This window comes from Sminthopsis crassicaudata, chromosome 2 (assembly GCF_048593235.1).
Source record: "Sminthopsis crassicaudata isolate SCR6 chromosome 2, ASM4859323v1, whole genome shotgun sequence".
In the NCBI taxonomy this organism is placed as follows: domain Eukaryota; kingdom Metazoa; phylum Chordata; class Mammalia; order Dasyuromorphia; family Dasyuridae; genus Sminthopsis; species Sminthopsis crassicaudata.
This window is the reverse complement of record NC_133618.1, coordinates 426,423,817-426,442,438: the sequence shown is the minus strand read 5'-3', so window position 1 is coordinate 426,442,438 and position 18,622 is coordinate 426,423,817.

Here is an 18,622-nt window from a genome sequence, read left to right as displayed (position 1 = left end):
CCACCATCTCATTTTACAGATCAGGAAACTAAGGAGGTCAAGTAAATTATTCCTAGTCATATAAGAAGTGAGTTACCCAGCTGGGTTTCTAACCTATGTCTTCTGACTCCAAATCAAGGATTCTATCCTCTACTATTCCTCCCTGTTAGTTTTTCTTTCATTTTTCCCCACCATTTATTAAGCACCTACTACAATTCAAAGTACTGTGCTATGATCCCATGCATTTAATGGGAATATATGCTGTTCTTTGAGTTCATTTTCTAAAAGTTATGTTTAAACCATTAGAATTCAGGCAGAAGCCCTATAAATGAATGTATAAGTAATGTAGACTTTTAGCCCCTTAGAAAAAGACCTTCAAATGAGGAGGAAACACACACTCTCTGCATCTGGCAGAGCCTCTCCTAAGAATTTTGTTTCTCTCCATTATCAGATTGCTAAAGAACAGCTTACACTATTTATTTCCTGGAGCTATGTCTAAAACAGGGGTCTGTGCTGCCAGCATCCAAGAGAAGAGAAAAGAAAAGGTGTGTTTTTAACTAGGTAGGAGTGCCTACTTTTTTGGGGAAGACAGTCCATTTTGAGAAGAGCCTGATATTCAATTCCCAAGGAAGGAGAGTCAAAGGTTTGCAATGAAGAAGCAAGTTAACATGAAGAAATGAAAGAAATAGAGAGAAGAAGGAAATAGTAGGCTTAATCCATTATCATTATTAACGAATCACTGACTCAAATTCCCATCTACCTAGTTCTTGCCTTCTAAGACTGTCAGATAAAATGGAATCCTTTTTTGCCTTTACCAGATACTATCCAGAGTACTATGAAAGCTATGGGGATAGGTTCTTCCTTTCCCTAGGAAGAGGATCCAAAATATTTCTGTCAGAGATGCGCATATTAGCCTGTTAGTTCTCCCTTAGAAGACTCTTAAGGATAAGGACAGAAAAAGGGAAAGCCAAAGCTCAAGTTCCTTCTTTGTCTAACTCTTTGCCCTGCCAAAGACTAGTCTTAAGGGTCTCAACCTCCTCTTTGTCATCTTACCCTTGCATGATTCACAGCTCCACTAGGGCTGGAGGGAGGATTCACCAAAACCAGCTTCTGCCTAATAATACCATATTCTGCTGCCAGGAAAATCAAGGACTGATTATTGAGTTCCTCATGCCACTGCCTTAATGGGGAAGGAGTAAGCCCATCTGCGGCTCCCCATCATTTCACAGGCCACCTGACCAGAATAATTTTTGATTGCCAGAGATATAGCCATGACTCTTGCATCAATCAACTGAATCCCAATTTCTTGGGATTGGTCTTGTCTGTAGCATGACTTTTTCCTATTTCCTCAGTGTAAATATGTTGTGTTTAATCATCTACTGGCATCTCATGTTATTGCTGCAATTGTAAATACTTAATCTTTGTATTTATTATTTTCCTGTCTTCATTTCAATATAAATGGCTTACTCTGGAAATTTAACCACACACCTTGACGTGTGTGTGTGTGTGTGTGTGTGTGTGTGTGTGTGTGTGTGTGAGAGAGAGAGAAAGAGAGAGAGAGAGAGAGAGAGAGAGAGAGAGAGAGAGAGAGAGAGAGAGAGAGAGAGAGAGAGAGAGAGAAAGAAGGAGGAGGAGGAGGAGGAGGAAGGAAGGAAAGGGAGGGAAGGAGGGATACGACTGGTTTGTTTCTCTTATCAAAAGTCAGATGAAGTGAATTTCTTGCTAACCTACAACATCCCTGGGAGTATAACATGCTGAGTATAGTTCAGTTTTTTTCCCCCTTCCCAATGAATACAGAATGTTGCCTGCTAATGTTGTATCAGGGAAATTTGACAACTGGAAAACTTAAGGAAAGTAGAGGACTCTCCATGTGGTCTTATCATACTCCTTTAGCAAATATTTTGAATTAAACTCAAGAAAACATTGCTCTGGTTCCTACTATTCCTAAGGAGTTGTACTAGGCTTGGAACTGGATAAAGTATGTACTTTTTTATAAACCTTCCTTGGGAAAGGCTGTTGGATCTCCAAATAAAGATGAGATGTTTACTTTAAACTTTGCATCTTAAAGAGAGGATCTGAACACCTCTCCTTGGTATGAATAGCTCTCTTATTCTGGAATGAGAAGCCTGAGTATAGGGAAATGCTGACACCCAAAACTAAATAAATAAAAAACACTAGCCCATATCACTGTCATACTTTGACAACAGAAAATAAAAGGGGGGAGGGGAGAGAACATACAAAATCCAACTAAACAAAGTCACTTTCTGCCAAAATATACTACTCCCTGAGACCATTCTCCTAAGAGAAACAACCCAGTTTGACCTGGGACCTGACACTAAGCTGGGTAAGTTGTGATATGAATTTTTGTAGTGAACTGAGGCTTTGAGATGTATACATTTTCCCATTGCATTTTTTCTTCCAACACTAATAAACATTTTGAATAGATCATTTCTCTTGCAGTTCAATTCTGTAATCACTTTTTGAGGCCTCCCACCTGTGCAGAGCTCCATGTTTGGCTAAACTGGAGATACAGAAAAAAAAAAAATATTTGGACCCTGCTCTTTGGGAGTTACTGATCTTCCCAATGGCAGACACACCATGTGAGATGTGAACCTCAAGTAATTTCCTGGACAATTATACAAAGAAGGAACTTTGTCATCAAACATTTATTAAAGTCCTACTATATGCCAGGAAACCACCTAGATCAGGGATTACTGGTATTCATGGACACATACACATAACAAATATATGTGTGTATACATATGTACATACATGAAAATACAGATATATGCATATATATCAATGACTATATTTTATTATGATTGGTTTCCTTATTAATTCTATGAATTTTATTTAATTCATTTAAAAACATTAAGAAGGGTATATATCTCCAGAATACCAAAGCATCCATGAGACAAAAAAGTTCAGAACTATGGATTCTACTTTAACACTATTCTATAACACACAAGGAAACTAAAAACCAGATAGTTGAAACAATTTTCCTATGTTTCCTTGCTAAAAGTATTTGAATTAAGGTCTTCTAACCCCAGGGAAGCTAAGTGACTCCATGTTTAGAGCATCAGGACCTGAGTTCAACTCTGGACTCAAACATTTCATACCAGTGTGACTCTGGGCAAGTCCCTTCACTCTGTTTGCCCCAGTTCACTCATTTGTAAAATAAGATGGAAAAGGAAATGGCAAACTGCTTCAGTGTTTGCCAGGAAAACTTCAAATGGGGTTTGAAGAGTCAAACATGATGCGGTATGCTTTTTAATAAACTACATTTTATTACCTCCCAGGCTTTCATTTTGTTTTTCAGTGAAGGCATTAGCCACACAGATTTCCCAAGAAGTTACTAATCACATGGCCTCTCAAATATAAGAAAGACAATAATTTCCTCTTTCTCCATTTGATACATCTTGGCTAAGAAGAGGATGAAATCTCAGTTGCAATATGCCACTCCATTCCTCATGCCTTGGACTACATGGAGCACATAATATTCTTAACTTTACATACTCATTTTTGCACAGCACTTGTACTTTTTAGAAATGTTCATATTTAATTTTCTTAACAGTTCTGGGAGCATAGAAAATGTACCCCTTTCTAAAAATGAATTGCCTGAAATCACATACCTAGTTAACATCAGAGTTAAGACTCTGCCCTCAGGTCTAATGCCATTGGTTCTAATTTTTTCATCATTACATCACATGGCCTTCCTTTAATTGACCAACTTGTAAGCAATTAAATTCAACAAACATCTACTACCAGTCTCAGAAAAATTGATTAGCCATCCACATAGGAAAAACAAAGTGGATGAAAAGGATGTTGCCAAGATTATGATAAGCAATCCATTGAGTTGGTCCATCAGTATGAACATATTGATCAATCATTAGTGATGGAAAATGAACCAGGCTCAAAGATCAGTAGAAGGAGAAGAGATGATCAAATCTTGGAAATTATGTAGTGTTTTTGTTTGTTTTTCTTACTCTTTTTAGCAATGATAAAGTTTTCTGCCACAAAAACATCTCAGAAGAATAAAAACAAATAGTCCATATGACCAGAAAAGAAATGAAGTAGGCAAAAAAGTAGGCCACAGCATAATACCAATCATGACTTGTATAAGAAGTGACATAAAAAGCATCATCAAAAAAATATCATTTCACAAAAGGAAGTGGGCTCTTCATGTAGCCAAAGTGAGGGATAAAAAATAAGTTTCATTGGGATCCACATGGTATTAAAAGAACTACCTGAATGAAGAATTTATGAAAAGTCACAGACAAGAATCATCAAGGATAAGAATATGCCATGTGCAGGCAATATATGTGTATGAGATAAGACACAGGTCATTCCCTCAAGGAGCTTTATGAATCTGCCTTCATAGTAATCTATGTAGCTTTGCATTTTGCTATTCAGTCATTTTCAATACTGTCCAATTCTTTGTGACCCCATTTGGAATTTTCTTGGCAAAGGTAATGGAGAGGTTGGCCACCTCCTTCTCCTTTTAAGAAACTAAAGCATTCCAAATCACTATTGATCAGAGAAATGCAAATTAAGACAACTCTGAGATACCACTACACACCTGTCAGATTAGCTAAGATGACAGGAACAAATAACGATGAATGTTGGAGGGGCTGTGGGAAAACTGGGACACTGATGCATTGTTGGTGGAGTTGTGAAAGAATCCAACCATTCTGGAGAGCAATATGGAATTATGCCCAAAAAGTTATCAAAATGTGCATACCCTTTGACCCAGCCATACTACTACTGGGCTTATACCCCAAGGAACTACTAAAGAAGGGAAAGGGACCTGTATGTGCCAAAATGTTTGTGGCAGCCCTTTTCATAGTGGCTAGAAGCTGGAAGATGAATGGATGTCCATCAATTGGAGAATGGTTGGGTAAACTATGGTATATGAATGTTATGGAATATTATTGTTCTATAAGAAATGACCAACAGGAGAAATACAGAGAGGCTTGGAGAGACTTACATCAACTGATGCTGAGTGAAACGAGCAGAACCAGAAGATCACTGTACACTTCAACAATGATACTGTACGAGGATGTATGCTGATGGAAGTGGATTTCTTCAACATAGAGAAGAGCTAATCCAATTCCAATTGATTAATGATGGACAGAACCAGCTACATCCAGAAAAGGAACACTGGGAAATGAATGTAAACTGTTATTTTTACCTTCTGAATCCAATTCTTCCTGTGCAACAAAAAATTCGGTTCTACACACATATATTGTATCTAGAATATACTGTAATATATTTAACATATATAAGACTGCTTGCCATCTGGGGGAGGGGGTTGGGGGAGGAAGGGAAAAAATCTGAATAGAAGTAAGTGCAAGGGATAATGTTGTAAAAAATTACCCATGCATATGTACTGTCAAAAAAATGTTATAATTATAAAATAAAATTAAAATTAAAAAAAGAAAAGAAACTAAAGCAAATAGGGTTAAGTGATTTGCCTAGGATCATACAGCTAGTAAATGTCTGAGGCCAAATTTGAATTCAGGAAGATTCATCTTCCTGACTCCAGGCCCAGCACTCTATCCACTGAACTAACTAGATGCCTTGTACCTTTGCATAGAGCCAGTTTTTTTGTGAAAAAAAAAAACAAAAAAAAAAACAGAAATACTCCATTTCCCAACCCCTATCCATACCCTGATGGACATAGGTTACCAAACTAACTGCTCCTCCCTCACATTGTCCTAACCCTACTAAGGAAAGTTCATCTCATTGATTCTTGAAAATTGCTTTAATTTAAAAATAAACTTGATCAGTATTATTCCTGTTTTAGACAGGGCTTAGAGGAAGAATAATTACACTCTTGTAATCATAGCATCATGTGGCAGAGGAGCTCAGGTATGGGAGTAAAGAGCAAACCTTGGCTCACATCACAAGGAATGAGACCCATGGAATTGCCATCCACTTTTCTTGACTTTCAAGTACTACACACATTAACACACCATAATATTTAGAGCTACAGAGCACCTTAGAGGTCTTCTAGCTCAAACCCCACCCCCATTATAAAGATGAAGAAACAGGCCCAAAAAAGTGTACTAACTGTCCAAGGCTACATATATGATAAATAGTGAGACTCTTTTGAGGAGAATAGTTTATGGGAGATTGGTTTATCTGATAAAGATTGACTTGTGTATTTTCTATTCAATAAAGCTCACCTAATCAACTTTCCATGTAATCTGACTTTTCAAGCAGTGCCTTCCAGAATTGTTGAGGATCAAATGAGATAACAAATGGTAAATGATCGACTGATCCAGCACTTGTACATAATAATAGGTGATTTTAAAATGTCTATTAAACCAAAATGGTATTGGGGATACTAAAGGAGAAAAAAAGCAGTCTCTCCTTTCAATCTTACAACCTAATGGGGTAGAAATAGAAAATAACTAACAGAAGGAAGTTGGAATAAAAGGTTTTGGGGAAGGCTTTCTATAAAAGATGGGATTTCAGTCAAAACTTAAAAGAGACCAAGGAGGTCCAGTAGTCAGGGGGAAAAAGGGAGAAGTTCCAGGAATGGAAGACAGCCAGAGAAAATGTCTTGTTGGTTGAATAGCCAGGAGGTCAATGTCACTGGATGGAAGGGTATGTTTTAGGGAGGAAGGTGAGGAAGTAGGACCTTCTCTAACCAAACTGAGGAGATGAACATTTGAATTTCTTCCAAAGTCAACAAAAAGAAACCCCCCTGCTGGGAACTGGGAAGTGCCTTGGCTGCTGGTTTCATGTTGAATTATTTTTGTAGAAGGGAAAGGGGGAGGTAGAAAGAATAGAAAGAGCAATTGAAGCCTTAGGCTAGAAATCATGTGTAACTGCTTACATAAGCAGTGCATTTCTTTATTGCTCCTCTGAGAGATTGGGGGGGGGGATAACAAATCCATTTTAAGTCAGTAAATTAAAATGGATTTCACCAGCATCATATGGTCCTTTGTCAGTGGCCCAGATCCTGTAGTAAATCTACCTCAGTATCAACCATCCCTTAATCCTTTTCTTCATTTCTTAAATCTCTAGTCAAAGAAAAGTGTTCTTATCAACCATTTCATGATTGATGAAATATTCCCCAAATATTTATGACTGAAAGAGGTAGACCAGTCACAAGACAACCTATATGACATAATGGATAGTGGATAGGATTTGAAGTCAGAAAGACCTGAGTTTGAATTCTGCCTCAGAAACTTAATATTTGACTCTGAGCAGATCACAATCTCCAGCAGTCTGTTTCCTCATCTGTGAAAAAGGAGTAAAAAAAGTAGCATCTATTTATTGTTGTAAGAGTAAAACAAGATGATATGTAAAGCACATTATAAACTTTAAAACACTATATATTTATATATATAGTATATGAAAAACATTATTAATGTTATTATCAAATGAATTTGAAGGATAAACAATTAACAAATCTGAGTGTACCATTGCTATTCATGCAATGTCAGTAGATCTAGAGCAAGGCTGTTTAAACTTTTTCCATTCGTGACCTCTTTTTCTCTAAGAAATTTTTACGTGACTCCAGATATATAGATATATAAAATAGGTAAATAAACATTTGCTCATGATAAATCATGATTTCATGACCCCCACATTCAATTATAGGACTCTATATGGAGTCATGAACTACAATTTAAATTGTATCTATTGGGTAGATTCCTATAGAGGATTTATAGAAAAAGATGGAGAAGAGTTGTATAAGATGATGGGGCAAATATTGAGTTGAGAAATCATGATTACAAAAAGTGTCCACAAGAATAAGATCACAGAACCATTGAATTCAGAGTATTTCTTTAATGTCTGGTGTATATTCACTCAAAGTCATTCAATTCAGTTCAACCAAGTGGCACTGGAAACACAAAAATGAAGAATTGAAGGTAGCCTCAAGAAGCTTAAAATAAGAGATGGTACACAGAGAAGTGTGATACTGAGAGAAAAGCTACCAAATAACTTTTACATGTGCTGCAGCCTCTGCCTCCACAGCAATCACAAACCTGAGCTAAAGACCCAGAATACAAAGTTCTCACCCCCAAATTTAGCACTGCTAAATGGTCCAGCATCAGATTTTATTCATGGAAAAGACATTAAAGTTAGCTGTTTTGCAGATAGGGGACAGGTGAAGAGCATGCCCTAATTACCACCATTTAGTTTGAAACTAAAACCTCTGATACGTATTGACTGTCTTTCTTAGAACATAAGCTATTTGAGAGCAGATACTACCTTGTTTTTCTATTTATATTACCAGGCCTCAGAATGATGCTTTGTGCATAGTGAATACTTAAATAATACTTTAAAAACTTCATTCATATAAGCATTAACTAAGGCTCTACTATTCATCTTAAGACCACAAATTAATACTACCTATGTTGCATTGTATTTTTATTTACTTGTTTAAACATTTCCCAATTATATTTTTATCTGGATAAAACTAAATTCCTGAGGGCTATGAGTTTGGCATTTCTCTGAGACTTTATTGAAGAGAAAGTGTAGATCTGCACTGATAAAGGAAGTTTCCTTCCCAGAAAGTTCCTTATACCAATAAAATCATCATTCCAGTCTTAGTCCCTAATACAAAGAATATAAGGCCAGAGAAGAGAAATGATAATTAGATGGATAGATAGATAGGTAGATAGACAGATGGATGGATGGATGGGTGGGTGGGTGGATGGATGGATGGATGGATGTATATTTCCTCATATGTAAAATGAACTGGAGAAGGAAATGGCAAATGATGCAATATCTTTGTCAAAGAAAAAAAAGAAAAAAACTAAGTGGGGGAAAGAAGAGTCAAACATGACTGAAATGACTGAACAAAAAGATCTGTGACTCAATCTGCCTGTTGCAGATCTCTTTGTGGTTCCCTAGACTACCCTCTTCACATTCCTAAGGGGATCAGTTGTCCCCTTAGTAGGAAAGCCTCAGTGTTTGATGACAAACACTATAGACAGATGTGGACAGAAGACCAGGGCAAACAGTGTGGGCAAACAGTGGACAGATGACCAGGCCAAAAGGCCCAGATGATGATTTGTTCCAGGTTTCTCTATGCAGTTATGTCCAAATTTTGAATTTTGTGAATTGCCATCTCTGAAATGGATATTGACAAAATAGGTCAAGATGTTTAAAAAAAAATCCAGTGGACAAGTACAAAATGGAAAAACTCACAGACAACAATTGAGAAAGAAAAGGTTTGAGAATCCTAATGGGCTGCAAGCTCAGTAACAGAGACATGAGAACCAGTCATCTATTCAGACTCTTAGCCAACATTTATTAAGCATCTACTATATGCCAGGCTTTAGGGACACAGAAAAAAGTCCCTGCCCTCAAGGAGCTTACACTGTATTAGAAAGTAATAACATATATACAAATAAGTAAACAAAACATGGGGAGGACACTAACAATTTGGGGATAGGGTAAGGAACGGATCAAGAAGGCCCTCTGCTAAAAGGCACAAAAACTAACATAATTTTAGATTGCATTAATAGAAACAGAGAAACCAAAATAAATAGAGTGATAGTTCCACTGTCCTCCAGTCTTCATAAGAACACATCTGGAAGATGGTGTACATTAAGAAGTACACTGACAAACTGGAGCATGTTTGGAGGAGGATGACCCAGATGTTGAAGGGATCAGAAACCATGTCATGCAGAAATCAACTAAAGGAACTATCAGTATTTTGCTTAAAGAAGTGAATATATATATATGGGGGGGGGACGTTTGCTTTTCAGTGTTTGTGGGATCTGTAATGTGGAAGAAATATTAGATTTGTTCTACTTGGGCCCAGAGGGCAGAACTTGGGGAAATGGGCATGAAGGGTGTAGAGCAGTGGATTTCAATTAGATATTAGGAAAAATTGCCTAATAATTAGAGTTTGTCTGTGGTAAAGGACTCAGGAGATTTGGAATTGACCCTAGCCCAAAATATCATCTAGCTCGACTACTTTGCAAGCAGGATCCACAGAGCACTAAGGGATCTTTCCCTCTGGAGCTAAAATGAGTACCCCTCCCAAGTCTCCACAGCTGGAGACTCATCCTCATCCTTGACAGCCTCAAAGAGAAGAAGCTGCTTTCCACCAAAGGCTATAGAAGAGGTACTTCTCTGCTTGGGGCATATAGTAGATGCTCTCCCAATATATCCCCTCACATAACTGGGGCTTAAGGGAGAAGAAAAGGAGTGTGGGTAGAAAATTCAGTTTTGGGTCCAAATTTGCCACCCTGCTTTGTCTGAGCCCACACCAACTTGTTAGGAAATAAAGTGACGAATAGAGATATAAATTACCATTACACACCCAATTTCAGACCTGGCCTAGGATCCAAGGAAAACTTAGTCCCTTGACCCCATGACCCCAAGTAGGATAACAAAAGAACAAGAAAGAGCTAAACAGAAGTATTCTTTGGATAGGAGATATGAGCACTTAAGTTGCAAAGGCCTAGAAGGATGTCAGAGCTGGAAGGAAACTTATAGCTTAGAATATTTGAACTGGAAAGAAACAGATCACACTTATAGATCACCCTGTTATTCTAAAGCAACTCTCTCACTTTACAGAGGAAGAAACTAAAGCCCAATTTGCCCAAAGGGGTTAAAAACTTAGTTCTTTCCACAGCTACCGCCATCAAAGGAGCACAGAACATCAAAGTTAGAAGGAATCTCAGGATTCATCTGCTCCAACCTTCCCTTTCTATAAATGAGGAAACTGAGGTCCGGAGAGGGAAATTTATATACTACATGGGAAATATAGAGTAGAAAAAAACTGTATGCATTTATTAAGCATTTGCTGTGTGAAGTGCATTGTTATAAGCACTAAGGAAGATACAAAATTAAAATGAAACATGAATCTGCTCTCCTGGACCTTAGAGACTACTGGGTAAGCAACACTCAACCAAGAGACAACAGAAAATAACATGGTAGACTTGAATTCATAATTGGGATACTTGGGAGCAGTTTGAAGAACAATATATTATCAGAAATAAGCCCAGACAATAAGGCTAATAATAATATTAAAACAGTGTTATAGATTATACCCCAAAGTCTTCAGCTCACTGACTTTTTTATTAATTATTTACATTTTTACCAGATGCTTGCTCCCCTAGTCAGTAGCTTCAAACCATGGAGTCCAGCTTAGTCTCCTGAAAGGCATCAGATGCCACTCTCAGACAAAATCAGAGCCAGTGAATCATCAATAACATATGCGGAGCAGTGACTCATTTGAAGACAAGATAAATAAGAGGGAGGCCCAGTGGGACAAGAGGTCCTGTTTCCTAGGAAGGTTGTCTTCAGAGTGCTGAATGAGTACACAGTTAGCAGGGAGGAACCCCTTCTGCAAATACTAGCACAGCAATTTCTAGACAAAGAGAAAATGCTGCTGCTAATAGAAATGGGCTGAGAGCTTGGAGCAGCAGAGTTATTTCAATACTGAAAGAGCTTTTGTCAGGCCTGGACCACAAGCTTCAGCATATAGAATCCCAAGCTTTTACCTTCCAATTTCTATAAAACCCAAAAGGAACATCAGGCAATGTTGCTCTAAAAAATATTTAGCAGGAGTTTCTCATTCAAGAAAGCAGTATAGTAGGGCGAAAAGAGCATTGGATTTTAGAGTTAAAGGATATCAACTTAAATATTGATTCAGTTCTTTAGCTTGCTTAAGTCATTTCACATTGGTGAGCCACTGTTTTCCTCATCTATACAGTGATATTTTGGAGCAGAGAGTCTCTAAGATCTCTTTGGGCTCTCAATCTGATGCCCAAATGATTTTCAACTGTTTTTTCCTCCACCAAATATATTGGACAAAACTCAAATCCCTTATTCTGCTATTGATTAATTGTGAGCCCATTCACCTCTGTATATTGTGTTTACTCTAATAACAGTCTAAAGGAAACATAACACATTGGACTGAGCATTAAGCCTAGAATCAGTTGGACCTAAATTCAAACCCAGATCCTTATTAAACTCTGGACAAGTCAGTGTTTCTTAGGACTTAATATGTCAATAAGAGGTGGAAGAAGCTCCCAAAGCAGGAATTATCCTTCAGAGGTCCTTTATATATTCATGTAGTACACCTAATTGTCAAGTTCTCATTGGAACTATATAAATAGGCAGTGTGAAGAGATGAAGGAAAACTCTGAGAGAAATGGGAATATCCTAGAACGAGCCTATAATTATTGAACCTGAGTTTCCTCATCTATAAAATGAGGAAAATCATACTTAGATTAATTTCCCCACAGGGTGGCTGTAAGGAAGTTCTGTAAACCTTAAAACACTATAGAAATGGATGGTCTTTTTTATGGTCTAAAAGAAGCTTATAGTCTCCTAATATATCAAAATTCAAATCAGTAAACAATGATTCAACATTTATTGTGTGCACTGTGCTAAAGAGAGAGAAAGTTAAGATGACATCCCTGACAAATAAGGAGTGTATTGTCTTAGTGGTGTGGGAGGAGGAATGGGGAAGCAATAGCATCTAGACAAATAACAATAATAGAAAGTAATACACAATAAATACATTAGAGAAGAGCAAGCAAAGTATTACAGACTTTGGAGTTTAGAGAGAGGAGAGGTCATCACTAATAGGATGAATCAGAGAAAGTTGCCTAGAAGAGCTAATATTTGAGTTGAACCTTAAAGAGTAAGTAGCAATTCTCTTACTCTCTTTATTATCCATTCTCTCTTTCTATCTATGCTAGATCTTTATTCTTTGGTTTGTAACCTAGTCCTTTTCTATGATCTATGTTCTTCATGGAATCAAAAATTGAGGGTATTCATCCATGGCTCTCTCCTCTGCCACTGCTTTGTCAAACCTGTTTTTTAGATTCCCCCCTTTCCAATATGCCTCATTCCCAGAAAATGTTAATTCTTGGAAGTGACAGAAAGGATACTGCCCCATGATAGAAACTGTGCCCTGCCCCCAAATGCCTGATTATCCAGCCCATTACTGATATATATCATCTACCTTTGAGAACTCATTTGCCTCAAAAACTCTTCCCTGAGTCCTTGTACCCAAGTACCAGTTGCCCCTAGGAGTTTCAACTACCCCTGCTTCCAAGTTATGACAAGTGGTCTTTTCAAGCACCAAAACCCACAAACAACATCTAGCACAAAGTCCTCCATTTCTCTTCACAGAACATCTGTGTTTATAGAAGAATTTAGTAGTGTAGTACTCTCTACCCTCACCAAAACAAGGCCTTGCTCTTTCCTCTCTTTTTGAATCCTTTAACCCTTCTCCTCACACACATACTTTAGGTTTTTCTCAAGAAAACATAGGGGTCACCTTTCCCTCATTGCTAGTCCTCATTTTGGCTTAAGCATATCACATACTCTCCTCTGTCTCACTAGTCCTTTCTCCCTCTTTCATGCATCCTTATATTTTGTAGTGTTGTTCCACCAAAACAAATTTTCTTCTCCTATAGTCAGGGTGCCATAAAGCTCTATCTCCAATGCCCCATGCTCGGCATTTCACTGTTACTCCACCTAACTTATACTTTCATCCTTTCTCTTTCTATACATTTAGAAAGAAGGCTTTTTCTTAGGAGTCTCCCTACTATCATTCTATTTCTGTTGCCACTCTTGACTATTGCATTCATTTACTCTTCCTGCATGACTTTTTTTCTTTTTTATTATAATTTTTTATATATGCATGGATAATTTTTCAGCATAGATCCTTGCAAAACCCTCTATTTCAACTTTTTGCCTCCTTCCCCCCACCCCCTCCCCTAGGTGGCAGGCAGACCCATACATGTTAAATATGTTAAAGTATATGTTAAATACAATATATGTATACATATCCCTACAGTTATTTTGCTGCACAAGAAAAATCAGACTTGGACAAAAGCTGAAAATAACCTGAGAAGGAAATCAAAACCTGCTTGACTTTTGCTTAGTGTGCAAAAAGCAAATAATCTTATTTATTCAGTTCTAGTTTTATTTCTAAGAATATTTCAAATGCCTCTTTATTATTGGACATCCATCTTTTTTATTTATAATTAATCTCAGATTTGCAGCCTATGCTACCATGGGCTATATCCTGAACTCTTATCAGTTTTCAGAACATGTAGCTGTCTCCTCCTACATTTGCTGATGGGTGTAGAGTCTTGTGTTAACTTGGATTTCCTTTCTTTTGTATTTGAAAATCATTCTCCTTATAATTTGTATAACTTGTTGTTTCTGAATTGAATTGTTCAATTTAACCACTATATGTCTTGAAGTTTGAAGCACTGGGTGTTTTTTTTCCTGAAGGCAATCTAGGCATTCCTTCCACAGATATTTCATTTTCTTCTATCTGGGTCATTTTCTTGAATTATTTCTTGCATTATTATGTTCAGATTTTTTGACTTGTGTTTTTCTGGTATACCTAGCATCCTTTTATTATCTCCACACATCTTGTCTTCAAAATCAATATGTTTTGTTTGGATAAAACATGTGTTTTCTTTTAATGTATTTTTTGCTTCTCATTCTAGATTATCTTTCACTTTATGCATTTGAATTCTTTTTCGATATTCTTTTTTATTTCTTTGGTGAGGCTTTTCATTGTAGATTCAAGTTTTCATATTCTGTCAATTATTTTTGCTATACAAGACATAAATTCTTCTTTCATAATTATCATTTCTCTTTTAACCCAATCTGAAACAACAAGCTCTATTTCCATGTTCTCCTAAAATTTTCTGTCTAGTCAAGTGTTGAATCGCTTTTCTTTGTTTTGCAGTATTTATTCATATATGCCTGAATTCTTCAGTTAATCTGGAAACTGTATTTCCTTTCTACTGCCTGTCTGTCTTGTGGATTTATCTGTGTTCAAATTCTTTGACTTTTCATCTTCCTGAGATTTTTGGTAATTTCAATTCTTTTTCCCTTATTTTTCACTATAATCAACTTTCTGATTCTTCCATCTGTGATGGTCCTTTTTCTAGATGCTAGATTCTCAAAACAAATCATTCTGGGCAATTAATGGTTTATCAGTTTGGCCTCTGCCTTGAGAGACTTGAGTGATACCAGATGAATGCTGTGCTCTCTTCCTCGGCCTTTGTAGAGTGGTGCACAGTTCCCAAACACTTGGTGTCCTGTTCTATCTCCTTTTCCTCAGTTCTATGGTCCTAAAATTCAGATCTACATTGCTACACTGGAGCCAGGGAAGTGGGGGGTAGGGGAGTAATGATTTCAGTCATTTGGAATTTGGGCCTCCAAGACTTTGGGAGGATTAGGAGTTGGACTATGCAGTTGAGCTCTATTTCAGTCCCCGATACATTATCCCATTCTCTGTTCCTCCATTCTTCTACAGAGTGACATTGAAGCAAACACCTACAGTCCACAACCTGCATTTCAATGGCACTGGAAAGATGGAGAGCAGACTCAGTTGCAGGATCGGGTTTGGTTGCAAGCTGATGTGTCAAGTCCTTGGATTGGCTAGTTTTGCCACTATAGTGTAATGGGCCATGTGGGAGAAGACAGGGAGTAAGCTGAAGGTAGGAGTCAATTCATTGGGTTGTTTTCCAGGTATCCTAGATCATAGAGAGATCTGAAATTTCTTTTATCTTTGGCACTTAATTTCTGTTTTGGAGAAGTTTGAGAGGTCATAAAGATTAGAGAAAATGTCCAGTCCTCCATCTTGTCAATCAGAAGTCTGAGTAGGAATTCTGCAGTTACAGACAGGAAGCATTCTGGGACTAAAATGACATGAATAAAGCCATAGAAGTGGGAAAGTACTGAACATGTTTCTAGCATCATGGCTTATCCATTGAGACCAAAACATATTATATTGAGAGGAGCATAGTAATAATAATGATGATAATTTATGTTTGTATATCATTTCAAGCTTTACAAATATTCTTATATTTTAAGAACACAAGTTGAACAGATAGGCTGGTGCCAGATAGTGGAGGTCCTCGAATAAGAGATAAAGACTTAAATTTTACTCTGTAGACAATGGCATGTCACTAAAGTTTCAGAGCATTTAGAAAGTTTGTCTGGATCTGTGCATAAAAAAGATTGTCCATCTTCAATGTGAAGAATGAATTAAAGGGAAGAAATAATAGAAGTGGCAAAACTTGTTAGGAGTTTACCACAATGATTCAGGTGGGTGGTAATGAGAATCTTTTACAGGATGCTGACTATGGAACCAGAACCAGGGCTTGTTCATCTGGGAAACTGGTCAGAATAAGACTCTAAGACTAGAAAAATCCACAAAAATTGGACAATCATTTAAAGAATGTTTGAGTGATAAAAACAAATTCCAGCTCTGTCATTTACCTGTCTTTATAATCTTAAGGAAATTACTCAATTACTCTGGTCTTCAATTTATTTTTCTAAATATGAGCAGTTTGAACTATATAATTTCTTTCTTTCTTAGTTTCTTTTTTATTTATCAGCTTTCAACATTTACTTTTATAATATTTTGATTTCTATTTTTTAATTCCTCCTTCTTTCCCTTCCCCCTTTCCAAGACAGCAATCAATCAGATAAATGTTCAATCATATAAATCATATAAAAATGTTCAATCATATTAGTCATATATTGTAAGAGAACAATTAAAACAGAAGGGAAAAATCACAAAAAAGAAGAAAACAACAACAGCAAAATGAAAGCAACCTGCTTTGATCTACATTCAAACTCCATAGTTGTTTCTCTGGATATAAACAGTATTTTCCATCATAAGTGTTTTGGAACTCTTAGATCATTGTATTGCTGAGAAGAGCAAAATCTATCAAAGTTGATCATCCATACAAAGTTGCTGTTTCTATGTACAATGTTCTCCTGATTCCACTCACTTCAGTCAACATCAGTTCATATGAGTTTTTACATGTTTTTCTGAAATCCGCCTTGCTCATCATTTCTTATATAACAATGTTGTTACTGTTTGTTCTTCATTCTCAAAGTGGACCATGACATCAGGGAGGTGATGCCATAACATGCAGATAAATTGGATTTAAGTGAAGGAAGGCTGTGCAAAATTACCTGCCTCACTTTCCTCTCCAAAGTCATCTTGGTTCATTGACCAGATATAGATCAAGACAGCTAGAGATGGTCCTGGAGGAAACGGGAAATCTTGCCCTTTAAAACCAAGATCTTCAATAGGTCTCAGTTTGTTTGAGACCACTCCCATTCAGTGATTAAGGCTAGGTAGCAATTGAGGAAAAGAATCTTCTTTTTCACCTACAACAACACCAAAAAATCTAATAAATAAATAAATCTGGGAGGGGGAGATTCTCAGCATTTCTGGCCAGTAATATTTCATGGAACATATGATTTCTTTGGCTTTTTTTATCTCTGAATCCTACAGTACTCTGAACAGGCAAAGTCTGGACGTGGATTCAGACTCCAAATATCCAAGTACTTGATCCTAGAGCCTAGAAAAAATAGAATAATAAACTGAGAACTAGTATGGGAAGCTAGTTGCTGGAACCAGAGGACTAGTGATCTCAGGGAAACAAGACAAGATCCCAGTTCCTGTAACTGCGGCACAAGTTTAGGACAAACTAGCTACCTAAATTCCCTTGATGCTGGATACTGTAGGGACTTATCACCAGGATCATTTAGCTGCTTGACCTTTTTTTATCATCTTAGGCCCAGGAACTCAGTTCTTGTCTGCTTGCCCTGTGACCAGGAGATTAATTAATCTAATAATCTCATTTGACAGAGGATTAAACTAAAAGAAATATTTTATTGTGATAAGAAAAGAGCCATATGTGCTGAAGAGGCCTGAACTTTGAGTCAGAAAACTTCAGTTCAAATCCCACCTCTGACATTTACTTACTATGTGACCATGGGCACATTATTTCACCTTTCTGAATTCACTCCCTCTTCTATAAATTTGTATGATACTTATTAAAATTAGGACAGTTTTGGTAAGGAAAGCATTTTGTAAACCTTAAAGCACAATGGAAATGATAGTCTTCATCAACATCATCATCTTTTCATAGCCATATCTATGATTTCAATATTGTAGAAAGCTTGAATAACTTATTCAGAATCATACAGTCAGTATGTGTCAGGGGGAAAATTTGGAGTCAAGTCCTCCTAATTAAGGCTACCTCTCTACTGTACCTAACTTTCTATCATCAGTAATCAATCAACAAGTATTTATAAGCTCCTACTCTGTGTCAAGCACTGTGCTAGATTCCAGGAACCAAATACAATGAATGAAACAGACTCTGCCTTCAAGGATCTTGCTTTTTTTCAGGGAAAATAACAAATATACATGTAAGCAGATTCAGAATAAATTCCAAATTAATACAAGGTTGTCAAATAACAAATGGTTAGGAAAAGACAGAAATAAAGGTTAAAGGAAAGAGGAAGGGCTTTGTGTAAACAAGGGTGTATTGATATAATTATGTGACTTGCCTAAGGTCACATACTAAGTTGGAAAGTCTGAATTCTTTCAAGTCTTAGACTCTTAACAATGTGCGACCTTACCTCTCTCTCCTTTCTCTGTCCAAATCCTAACTATCCTAAGTGTCCCAGCCTAAGAGCTACTTCTCCATGAAGCCTCCTTGACTTACCCCAAATCACTACAACCTTTCAGTCTTCCAGATTCCCATTCTCTGATTCTCTATTCCCATTTATTTGGTGATTAATAACAACTCCCTTTGTGAGAGATCTCATTGCTACCTTAGACCAAAGCTTCTTAAACTATGGGTTGCAACACTATATG